The sequence below is a fragment of the Thunnus thynnus genome, chromosome 18, assembly GCF_963924715.1.
Source record: "Thunnus thynnus chromosome 18, fThuThy2.1, whole genome shotgun sequence".
Classification (NCBI taxonomy): domain Eukaryota; kingdom Metazoa; phylum Chordata; class Actinopteri; order Scombriformes; family Scombridae; genus Thunnus; species Thunnus thynnus.
The window spans coordinates 9,569,470-9,582,114 of NC_089534.1; the positions used below are offsets into that span (position 1 = coordinate 9,569,470).

Here is a 12,645-nt window from a genome sequence, read left to right on the forward strand (position 1 = left end):
GTGATTCTTCTTCACTGTTCTTCGGCTCCTTTACTTATTCTTGATTAATAATGTTTACTGATCTATTCAGGAAATGAGGAAAGGAACTCATTATAGGCAGCATTTTATTTTATATAAGTTCTCTTATGGCTGCTTAGGTTAATACATGTATTAACCTAAGCAGCCAATGTTAAACATTAGGTTTAACATTTGCATTTTTACATTTAGCTTATGTCCTTAATGTTCCCTTAAAATCAAGGGCAGAATGAATACTGTTAGCAGGCATCACATTTTCAGATTTTATCAGCTATTATAGTCACTTAATGTTAATTTCGTGATTTAGCCAAAGTACAAAGTCAAATAGTTTGCTTGTTATCTGATAAATATGTATTGTGATGCCTGTACACTCAGCCAAAGATGGATTGTCATGTAAAAAAAAAAAAGGTCACTCTGTATCATTTTAGAATTTTAAAAGATAGCAAGTGTATCTTTTTGCCATCAAACAAAAAGACCTGCAGAGTGAAGAGAAGATAAACCTGACCTGGTGTAAACTGTCGATCGGTTTCCAGGCGCGTACATTCAGGCTACATCGCAGTCGCAAACACCGACCGACATGACGCACCTGTGAACTAATAGTCGGAATACCTCAGTTATACATTTAAGAACATTACAGCAATATTTTAAGATCATTTTAGTTCTTCTGTAATATTCAGGTTTGTTCTGTCAGTATATGAGATTACGTTAGCTAACATTACCTCAGTAGCCAAAGCGGAGACTAAAGCAGTCGTCGCTATTTTTACTACTTTTCAAACTACAGTTCAAGCTTTTTTTAAAATATTTTGATAATGATTATTAGGCAATTTTAAATATTCCAGTAATGAAGCGTATTATCTGAGCTTATTGATCTGTTTTTCTATGCACAGATGAACTCTGAAGTTGTAGTAAAATATTTGTCATTGACGTATTTAGGCCACGTCGAGAGTGGTGAACTTATTTATATGATTCTATAATTTAGAAGTAGAAGTTATCTATTCTTCGGTGTGATTGAAAACATTAGTTATATGCCACTACAGACATTATATTTACCCTCTGCCATTTTTGAGTGTCTATATTCTGAGTGTGTACATTTATCTACTATGTTGCGCTGTCAATGGAATGAAAAAGTAGTGTTATTCTGGTGTAATTTTTAATTAAAAAAAGTTTTGTGTATGCCCCCTTTCGAATGGAGGAGTGACACCCTAGACCAGCCCCAGTGTAAACAATTTTTAATGATTTTTCATCAATCATATTCAGAATACTTATATGGCGTAATAATACTGCAGCCACATGGTAAATACGGGCCCCATTATTCGCTCTATCATGTGTGGTTATAACTTATTTCACACCCAGACAGTTATCAGCGGTTTGCAGGCATATCCAACTTGAAGTCAAACATATTCTGTATTTTGTCTACAGCTGTACCAGATTCGGCCTTATCAATAGTTGATGATCTCTGCTTTCATAGTTCTCTTTCACTCTGACGTTCTGCGCTTCCCCAGTGGGAACAGCATTTCGCTTTTGATTTAAGTCTTGATACAGTCTTTTATACTGGCTTTCCCATCCAGATTTTACTCCATTAAAGACTCGGGGTAAACGGGGAATGAATCCCTCACTCAATTAGTGCTAAATTAATACTGGAGGATTTAATAACACAGATGCCATCAGACTTTAGATTTCATCTCGCCCGAGGGTGTTGGGGGGTGGGGGACAAACAGCTAGGATCAATGCTGGCTTTGCGTGTTTAGCTGATTGAGATTATACTGGAGGATATGGGAGCTCTTTATGCTTTCCTTGACCAGCAAATGAACCTGAACTCTTCTTTTGAGTGAGCTGTGTATGTGTGTGTCTGTGTCTGAATGTGTGTGTGTGTGTGTGTGTGTGTGTGTGTGTGTGTTAAAGAACAAAATGGATGAAGGATGAAGAGAGGACGTGGTGCGTGTGTGTGTGTGTGTGTGTGTGTGTGTGTGTGTGTGTGTGTGTGTGTGTGTTCATGCACACGCCCTCATGCTATGCTGTCATCTGGCCCTTGACTACAACGGCACAGAGTTTCTCTTGTATACATATCTCCATAGTAACTAGGTTGCAGTTGACATAAAAGTATGCTGTTGCTGTAGCAACGGGAAAACTGATTTGGCTTTACTGACTTAGGCGTGTGTCTGTGTGTGTGTGTGTGTGTGTGTGTGTGTGTGTGTGTGTGTGTGTGTGTGTGTGTGTGTGTGTGTGTATGAGCTTCAGACGGGCACTGAGGTGCTGAGTGGGGGAGAAGGAGTGTATGTCCTCATCTTGTGTTATATGCACATATGTGCTTGCATGTGTTTGTGTGTGTGTGTGTGTGTGTGTGTGTGTGCGTGCGTAGCAGCATGTGTAGAGGTGATTTTGGCAAGGACAGCCTGTCTTGTCTTCCTGTCACTGCACACCATTTAAGACAGCACGCTAATTAACCCTTCAAACCTATTCCCCTCTCTCTCTCTCACACGCACACACACACACACACACACACAATTCCAAAAACACACAGGGCATGTCTGACACACAAACAAACAAGCGCGCACACACACACACACACATATGTACACTCACAAGCATGCATGAATGCTTAAAAGGACTCACACACACAAACGCGTGAGCACCGTGCCGGTGTAGAAATGAGGGCACATCTCTGCAGACTCCTACTCTACCTGCCAAGTGCTGTGCTTTATCTGAAGCTGCAATTACAGAATCTCTGTAATTTCAGTCAGACTCCGCCATTCAAAGCTTTTCACTGAGAATATCTGCATGTGAATACTCTTTTTTTTTCCTCCCTGCTTTTCTTTTTCCTTTACCTGTTTATGCCTTTTTTTGAATTGAGCATGCAATTACAGGGTCTAAGATATTTTTTCTTTATGTTGCATTATATTTTACTCGCTGATCGCTCCGCAGAGGAAGAAAAAAAAAAAACGAAGGATTTGGTTAAGGGGAGGTCAAGTTATCGTTGTGAGAGATACAGACGCAGAGAAAGAGGGAAGCGGGGAGACATGGCTTACTGTGAACGCACCAAATCATATTTCCATCAATTTACAGAGGTGGAGATTAATATGACAGTGGCCTATTTGTTCCAGTGACTGTATTTCTGGGTCATATCCAGGCAGATGACAAGATGGGGACCAGTTTAGAATAAGCTTGCTGCTCCCTGTGTGTGTGTGTGTGTGTGTGTGTGTGTGTATATTTGTGTGTCGTGTCAGTTTTGCGTGTGGGAGTGCAAGCTTGCGTGAGAGAGCGTGAGAGAGTGTGAGTCCTACGGTTGCCATGGCTTTGTTTACAAACAGGATTCTTCACTGTGCAGAATGACATGCCTTAATGACAAGTGTTGTTGCCCTCAGACTTCTGGATCAGTGCTGAAGATCAGTGTTGTAACAGCGCAATACATACACACACAGAAACACTTACACACACACACACACACACACACTCACAGTGATATATCTCTCAAAGCCTCTTATGAAATCACCACAGAGAGAACAGGCAGTTTTGTAATCTAAGACTCACTATGAAGTCTCTCGGTGTTGCACTTAAGTGTGTCACCTCTAACGTAACCTTGCCCCGTTCAGATGAGAAGCGTCCTTGATTCTTTTATGTTTTAACTCGGGAGCATTATGAACTGTAGCATCTGGAGTGAGCCGAGATCTGTCCGCCTCAGGTGTTTCTTAAAGTTACCGGCGTGTTGTTGTTGTTGTTGCTGCTGCTGCTGCGGCTGTTTTCTTTCAAATCACAAACAAATTAATGATTTTTTTTCTTGATTGCATTTTCTTTAGATGCAGGGTATTTGTAGTTTAAAAGTATTTTATTTCAAAATTTAATTAGAAGATAAACCCCTTGAGACGCACCATCTCGTTTTCAAGGGGGGGTCCTCGGGCGCAGAACATAAAAAGACACTTGTATGCGAGTCAACAATGAATCCACAATTAAACTCAGACGGAAACTGGGATCAAAAAAAAAAAGAAATAAACGTGGACAAAAAAATTCAACTTGTCACGGTGGGTTTTTATTATCGGTGTAATTTTGTCCTTAAACAATTTTTCCAACAGACCCAATTTGTTAAGTGAGTCTAACAGAAGACATGCGTTCCTTCGTGGGTGACACAATGAAACTAATAAACAGCAACAATGAGGAAATACTTTGGGTTCTCTTTTTTTGAACATTTCTTTTAAAGCTGCACAATATTTTTATATTTACAAAGTGTCTTTCAGCTCAATGCTTTGGTTTTAGGGGCTGCAACTTTACCGTTTTGGTTAACTCTTAGCTGCAGCATGTAGCTGTTTCCAGAGAACGCTACTCGCCCATTGAACTTGCTATGAAACGACTAACAGACAAGAGTTAATGGCTAACATACTGTCATAGTGTTGGTCATAGTGTTATCATTCATCAGGTGCCCAGACGTTGCTCCGTGTCTCTTGGGTGTCATTGGCTAACATGTTCACTATGACAGCTTTATAAGGTGATAATATGTCAATGTTGTGTTAACAGCTTGTTCGCTGTCCTCAAGTGGGCCAAAAAAATCAAATAATGCTGCTTTATCGGCTTTGTTTTTGTTATCTTTTTTTTAAAAAAAAATATTGTTTAAAACTTGTGTGTTTGTTTCTGGCATTGTGAGTCATAAGTATGGTGACAAGCCTTGTTGCCAAATACCAGTTTTTTAGTGTAGCCTTGGGGAAGCAGTTTAAACATCTGAAACACCAATACTTGGTGATAGGAGTGAGTGATAGGTCCCTAGAATAATATTATGATATTTCAGGGTATTTCTGCAATAACAATATTCTTGACGATATGACAAAATGCTCCTCGCGGGATTCTTGGCTCCCCTCATACTCAACCGGGTGCCTCTGCTTGAGGTGGTGAAATAAGTTTGTTGTATTGCCCCCTTTTTTGTTGTTACAGTCTTCTTGCACTTCTTACATATTACGGTGGTTTGTTGTACATCTGGTGTTTTGTAACCAAACCACTTCCACACCACTGAAGTCACTCCTCTTTTTGGAACTCACTCGTTGAGCCACTAGCGATGTGACTTTCACTTTCAGCCATGCTTGTTGTTGTTGCAGTGCATAATGGTATTATGTCATTGGATCAACAAGTCAGAATATTGCCATTATCACAATATGATTTTTTTTGTATCATATTAAAATTTATACTGATATTATCGTGAACAATACAATATGGCGCCACCCCTACTCATGTAGAACTTTCACAGGTATGAAATTGATGCCACCATAACAAGCCAAGGAGCTAAAACCCAAATGACCTTAATGAGATTAACTGCCAAGTGACAGCATATCATACAGTAGGTAATCTCAGGTAATAAACAGATATGTGCATATGAATGCAGAATGCATTAGCTGAAATGTCGTCTGGACCTAAAACACCTACAAAAAGTATCAATGTTTGGTTTTAAACAGTTAACTGAGTGTAAACTGGCTACTTGTGAAACAATCTTGAAACATTGTCCATCGCCCCCCTGAGGGTATATCGTCGTTGGATAGCCGATGGGTTCTGAGATTTTACAGAAGGTGTTTTGGGAGATGCAGACATTGGATACAGTGTTTTTACATTTGAGACGTTTGCATTAGTCACAAATATAAGCCTCTGTTAGGTTGAAGGAACAGTTGCACATTGTAAAATCAATAAAAAATTTACTGTCAACCGGACAGAATATTTTTTATACGAGCAGGTTAGAAGCGTCTTCGGGGAATCTTGAATCTGGTCTTCAAAACATCAGTAAGTGTCAGCAAGTTTTCTCTGTATTTATCTTTGAGGAAAACAGCAGTCCTTATCTTTGACTTTAATGTCATCACCAATGCAAAAGTCTCAAATATAAAAATGGAGGACTACACGAGAAGCACAAACTGGGGCAAACTTCGGACTAAATTAAAACCACATGGAAAACAGGTTTGGTACTTGTGGAAGAAAACTCAATTAATAACACCTGTAGGAGAAATTTCCACATATTACTCTGCTCAGTTTTTTTTGATGTACTGACAAACAAAAAAGCTTTTTCTCTAACCAACATTAACTTTAACACCCAAGAGGACCCCATTGTCCTGTTGTCTCTTTGTTGTCAAACGGCCCTCAATAAATACAGAAATGGCCTGTTTCAAGCAAAAAGAAAAAAATAACCCCCTTTCGTCTTCTTTCCCCTTGCTCTGCCTCTTTTCTCTCACTGTTAGAACATTTGCTTCCTCTCCTGTAATTCTTGTCACTTCATGCGCATAAAAAAAAAAAAAGCTTCTGCTTCATTTCTGAACCACAGACCTCATATTGTTTTTCTTCAACTGTACAAAATATCTTAATGGTTGTTCAGATATGTATCTGGTCCACGCTGTACTAGTTCTACAGCATGCTATATTATTAATCCTCTGTTTATCTGTAAAGTATATGCACAGTAAGTAATGATGGATCCTTGTATCACAGTGGGTTAATCAGGCTTAAACACAGCCTGGGTTAATGCTTTTACTCCCAACTGTGGACATCCATCATACAATTGTATTCAGTCATAATACTTTAGATTGATTCTATAGGTTAAGTCATATTGCACATAAAAATGTACAGAACAAAGCCTCTTACGCTGATGCCTTGCGTGTTTCTCTGCACAGAGTGGCAGTTGGATGGTTAGTGTTTGCAGCTCCGTGCTCTCAGTGCATCAAAAGTTGTTTTTGTTTTTTTCTTATCTCATCTGGTTACTAAGGTGAAAACAAAATGTACTTTCCCCTTTCATAAGAGCCAATATGAAAGGTTAAAATGAGCCTCTACAGTAAATGGTCATTGTTAATAATGATTCAGCTATTTAAAGCAGTAGTTTTCGTGGTGTAAATACACGGTACATAGCTGCATTTTAAAAGCTGTTCAGAGTACTGAGGTAAATTAAAAATCATATAAAAAAAGACTCAAACCAACAATGTGTTGGTCTGTCTCTCAGTGTTGTCTGAGTTAAAGGCGCAATATGTAAGAATTATGTAAGAATTAACAGGATGTGAAGAAATAATAAAATGAGACCTTCACCGACTTTCATCAACATTAGCTAACGTTAGCTAAGAGATGGAGTCCGCTAAAGTCCAACCCCGAGTCGGCTTTAAGCTAACATTACTGCAAAGCATGTGAAATCTATTGTGATATTGTGGTTTTAGCAGGCTAATGTTAGCGCCGCGGCTCACTCGCACTGACGAAGTGCGAGCACATGCGCGAGCAAGCAGCTGCTGACTGCGGCTCACTTTTAACGGCCACAGGTGTCATTAATGAGATGGAACATATTTTACCTTTAACTACACTGTCTGTGGTTCGCAACTACAAGCCTATTCTTTTATACTACAGATGTAAATCTTTAGAATCAGGTCACAAGTTTAGTTTAATTTTTTAAAAAGGCTCAGTTATTTTCTAAAACAGCTGGTTATTGTAGTTTTTAGCAGTAGAAGTAAAGAAGTAAATGACACATTCACTGGCATCTATTTTAGCAATGGAACTCATGATGTTTTCATATCTTAAAATCAAAGCCACTGACCCCTCCATCTATCACTACTTTTCAAGGCTTTGAGATCGAGTCTGTGTCTCAATTCAAATATCTAGGAATCATAATAGATGATCGTCTCTCTTTTAAGCCTCACATTCAGCAACTGGTGAGAAAACTGAAGTTGAAATTGGGTTTTTATTTTCGAAATAAGTCTTGCTTTTCCTTTGAGGCCAAAAGAAGACTTGTTGCTGCCACCTTTATGTCTGTGCTGGACTTTGGCAATGTTATATACATGCATTCATCTTTGCAATGCCTACACGCACTGGAAACTGTCTACTATGCTTGAGTTGGATGGTCTGCCTTGTCCACCCATAGACTTAACCATTGGTATATTCTTATTTATAAGGCCATTCTTGGTCTGCTTCCATCCTACCTACAGATTTACATCCTTCAGGAAAGTATGAGAAGTCACTGTCTTCGCTCCCAGGACTTATTCCTACTATCTGTCCCTAAAGCCTGTACTGAATTTGGAAAAAGGTCGTTTAAGTATTCTGCTCCCTCTGCTTTGAATCAGTTGCAAAATTACCTGAATCTTCAGGAGCTGGTCTCACTGGATGCATTTAAAGTAATTCTAAATGTCTTGGAGGCAGGCACATCTGGCTGTAGATGTTTTGACTGATTCATATTGCCCCTGTTTGATCCCTGATGTTGATGACTTGCAACGAATACTGATGAATATTGTTTAATATTTTATGAGTCTGTAATGTATTCTTTATTTTCATTGTAAATTGCTATATGTTTGTTTTTATGTCTGCAGCCCCGTTAATTGTGCTGCTGCCTGTCTTGGCCATGACGCTCTTGTAAAAGAGATTTTTAATCTCAATGAGACTTTTCCTGGTTAAGTGGTGCTCTAGTGAGTGTTTCCAGCAGCTGGACGGTGTATGTGGGACTGACTACAGTGGCTGTGTTTTTTGCTAGGCTTTTGCTACACAGGCAGTACTTGTCATTAAGAACATGTCATTGTCTGGTTTGATCTTTTCATGGGATTTGTTGACAATAATGTCACCAGTCTTAAAGAAATATCTGAATATCTGATGATCTCAAGCCAGCTAAAGCCAGTAGCTGTTAGCTTAGCTTTGCATAAATAGTGGAAACAGCTAGCCTTGCTTTGTTGAAAGGAGAAAAAAAGATCCATAGCAGTACCTCTAAAACTTACCAATTAACATGTTATATGTTGTTTGTTTATTTTGTTTGTAAAAAAGGTTAATAAGTGAGCATTAGAGGTGCTAGTAGGCATTTTTTTTTAGCTTTTGGACAGATGAGGCTAGCAGTTTTTATGCTAAGCTAAGTAAGCTAAGCTAACCAGCTGCTGGCTGTTGCATCATATTGAAAGTACAGACATGAGATTGGTATCAATCTTCTTAGCTAACTCTTGGCAGGAAAGTGAATATGCATATTTCCCAAAGTGTTTAACGATAAATTGGTTAGTATTAACAATTTAGTATTCTTACTCTTTCCTTTTGTATATTTTTGTGGATTTAATCGTCTAAAATGAAGTGAACCATCTTGGTGGATTTTTAGTCATGATATTTAGTCATGTTATACATCTGTGGTGTTTTGTATAATACGCTGGTAGCCTACTAGTATTAACGGTTAATGTATATGTGAAAAGATAATAGTGCAGTCAGGAATGCAGTAGCAGTAGTATAGTATTACTAGCAGGGTCAGTGGCAGCAGGACTTTTTAATATCTCCTATTTCCAAGGGAGACCAGCCCCCACAGCTTATATAACACAGGAAACAGATGTTGGCAACACACAATCATCTCTCTCTCTCTCTCTCTCTCTCTCTCTCTCTCTCTCCCCCCGCTTTTGTCTCCTCTTTCTTCCCCTTTTGTCTTTTACTCACACTATGACATGTCCCAGGCAAGTTGCCGTATGTATGTATTCTTAATCATGAAACTACCTGTACATTTCTCAGTATTCTGCTGCTTTATAGCAGAGAAGTGTGTAAAAACTGCTGCTTTCATTAACAAAATTACCACTAACTACTGTAGTGACAGAGACACGTCATTAAATCCATTTCATTTAAGGTTAATATTGCTTAAACCAGAAATTCTAAATTCCTAGTCAGTTTTACTCTCGTACTTTATGAGATATTCCTTAAAGTGGGGGTTAATGTTTCGAGTTGTGGATTATTTGTTGTGTAATCCTGCTCTTTGGCTGCAAACGCTACAGTAATGTGACTCTTTTCCAGCACATACAGTAGATGAAGCACAAATAAACACATCATCCAGAGAATAGTTCACATCTCAGACGAGTAAGACCAGATGGGATCAAAGGACGGAGAGAGGAAATAATATAAATGTAGATCAGAAATACGGTTTCAGGTGACTGTGACAACCGTGCAGTCCTCTTTCACCTGCAATAACACTCTGAGATTCACCTTTGTGGAGGTATCCTATTTTTAAAATCTGTCACACTGTATCAAAGTTGACACTCACAGAAAAAAAACGCATCTCTGACCTCAAATACTTTTTATGATAGTCGATTTGAAGACACGATGCCTTTTTTTTTTTCTCAACTTTGCAAATTTTTGTCAGAAAATGAAAAGTCCATTTCACCTCCTCTCTCGCTTCCAAACCCAGATGATGCTTGTTGCCAAGGCGACCGCCATAACCCAGGTGACAGACCCTTCCTGTGAGCTGCACCCTGTGATTGGCCTATCGACCGGGGGTGGGGGGGGGTCTACAGATTGAGCATTTTGATTGGCTGGCTGGTTGGCAGAGGCAGGGGCCCCGGCAGACAGAGATTGTGTAGAGAGCATTGATTTAATCGGCTGGCAAGCGGGCAGACAGTAGGAGCACATGCACACATACACACACACACACACATACATATATATATATATATATATATATACAAACGGCTGGCGGGCTCTAGGTGCAAGGGGAAATTTGGCCCAGTGGGGGTCACCTCTGTGGGAGCGAGTGTATGTGTGTGTAATATCATGCTCTCCAGGAGAGGCGTTGCTGGCAGTAATAGAAGCACTCCCAGGAGCAGACCACGCTGGGTAATATCACACTCCCTAGGGAACTCGGCATACACACTCACCCACACACACACACACACACACACACACATACACACATACAGCAAAACATGGCACATATGGCCTGTGTACAACACGACTGACATACTAATGCAAAGCTCCAGACAAGGGGGACACGAATCAACAGTGCACACACATCCTATTAGCTTCTTGCATTCTTACAAGGTCAGATGCTGTAGTGAGTTGTAGCACAGTTTTCGACTGATTCACCGGACGTCCTGGGATCTGGAGACACAAAGTATGAGTTTAGGCTCTGCATGGTCATCACTCATTAGAAATGATACAGTTTCAATCAAGGAGTTTATAAATTAGGAAAAGTTAGAGATTAGTTTTCCAGCAGGTCAGATGTCCATGTTTATATCTCTGCAGTGACAGTAATTTACTGGCTTTATAATATTTCAAGTACGTTCATGCAAAAAACTTGGTGGGTACTGTGTGAGTGTTTGCTGTCATTAGTGTGATACATTAAATAACTTTAATACAGCTCTCCCTTTTAACAAGGTTCAGTGTATTTAAGTGGTTCCCAACCTGGGGGTCACTTTTATTCCCACTGGCAAACTTAAGAAACAGCTATTTAACAGATTTCTTTTAACTTACAAATGATCCCAATTTCCCAATAATCTCTTAAATTGATTAAGCTTTTTAGAGTCTTGAGGTGTTATCTCATCTTTTAAACATTCCATGTCAGCCGATTTATACATTTATACATCAGAAATATATAGATTGTTGTTTATTGTGTCAGTTGCTGCTGGAAATATTAAAGTTTTCACGTAAATAACATTAAGTTTAACCCTTGTCTCTGATTGGCTATTCCTCCTTGGAACATGTGATCAACCATGTGATCACTTAAAGTTTAGCCCTATACTTGCTGCAAGTATGAGGACATCTCTCGTTTTACCCACATGGAGCATTCTTAAGTGTATTTCTCATAAGTTTGATAAATAGGAGGCCCAGGACCCTGCAAGAGGTCGCAAAATAAATCTGATCGGTCACAAAGTTGATTAACGTGATAGGAAAGCAAAAAAAAACATTTCTGCTAAATATTGCAGTAATTTTGCTTTCTTGTCTTGTAAATAATTTAGCAAAAAAACAGAAATGTGTCTTCCCAGAAATAGTGTCCCTTGTCACTTTCACAGGGACTCTTCTTTTAGGTAGAAAATAGTTACAGTCCGTAGACCTCACTGTTCAGAGCGAACGGGGACACACTGTTGAATTTTTTATTTTTATTTATTTATTTACAGGTGGGGGTGGTTGAAGCAGTAAGGTGTGGATTTACCGACAACTTTAATACAAAATTCACCTCAATTTTTAAGAATTTGTTTCCAATTAATGCTCGCAAGCGTAGCTGTGGCACATCTGACATTTCCCTCCTAATAGATTCCTCGCGGTATTTGCAAAAAAAATCTGAAGCCTGAAGCCATGACATCTCCCCTCCCCGTAGCCTGTACCTGTATCATATCACAGAGCACTACAAAGTGAGCTGAACACGAGGCAGGACGGCTTTAATTTTATATTTACTTTGTGCTCTTTCTCTCTCTGTCTCTCTCTCTCTTCCTGCCATTCTCGGTCTCTGCCATACACAAACTCTAGATTTTGCCACATTCAGATGACAAGGCAGATGAAAGCGCGGTGAAGGCTGAGAGAGAGATAGAGAGACAGAGAATGTATTTTCATGGCGGCCCATCCGAGATCCCTCCCCTCTCTATAATCTATAGGCTGGTTTTACTCAGATTGGGAGCCGACAGCTTCATTAGGTGAGGGGGGGGGGGGGGGGAGGAGAGGGAGGGCTGCTTTGATCTAAAAATACACACCATCATCGCCTCTGGAGTGGAAAAAGTTAAAGAGTTTCCCTGTGTCTTAATCAGAAAAAGCTTCATGTTTTTTTCCGAGGAGAGGCGGATTGGAAAATATTGAGCGAGGTGGCATTGAGGATGTATTAATTCTCATTCCTCCGAGTGTTATCTGCCTTGGGAATATGGGAATGTTTGTGTGGCTGATGTTTTTTTTTTTTTTTTTTTTGGGAGGGGGAGGGAGCCAGTAATC

The 12,645-nt window shown here is 39.5% G+C and overlaps 1 protein-coding gene across 3 annotated transcripts in view; it reads left to right on the forward strand.

Annotated features, from left to right (window-relative positions):
* Positions 1-12,645, forward strand: part of ches1 (checkpoint suppressor 1) — a 56,185-nt gene that overhangs the window by 25,781 nt on the left and 17,759 nt on the right. The gene's annotated exons all lie outside the window — the stretch shown is intronic.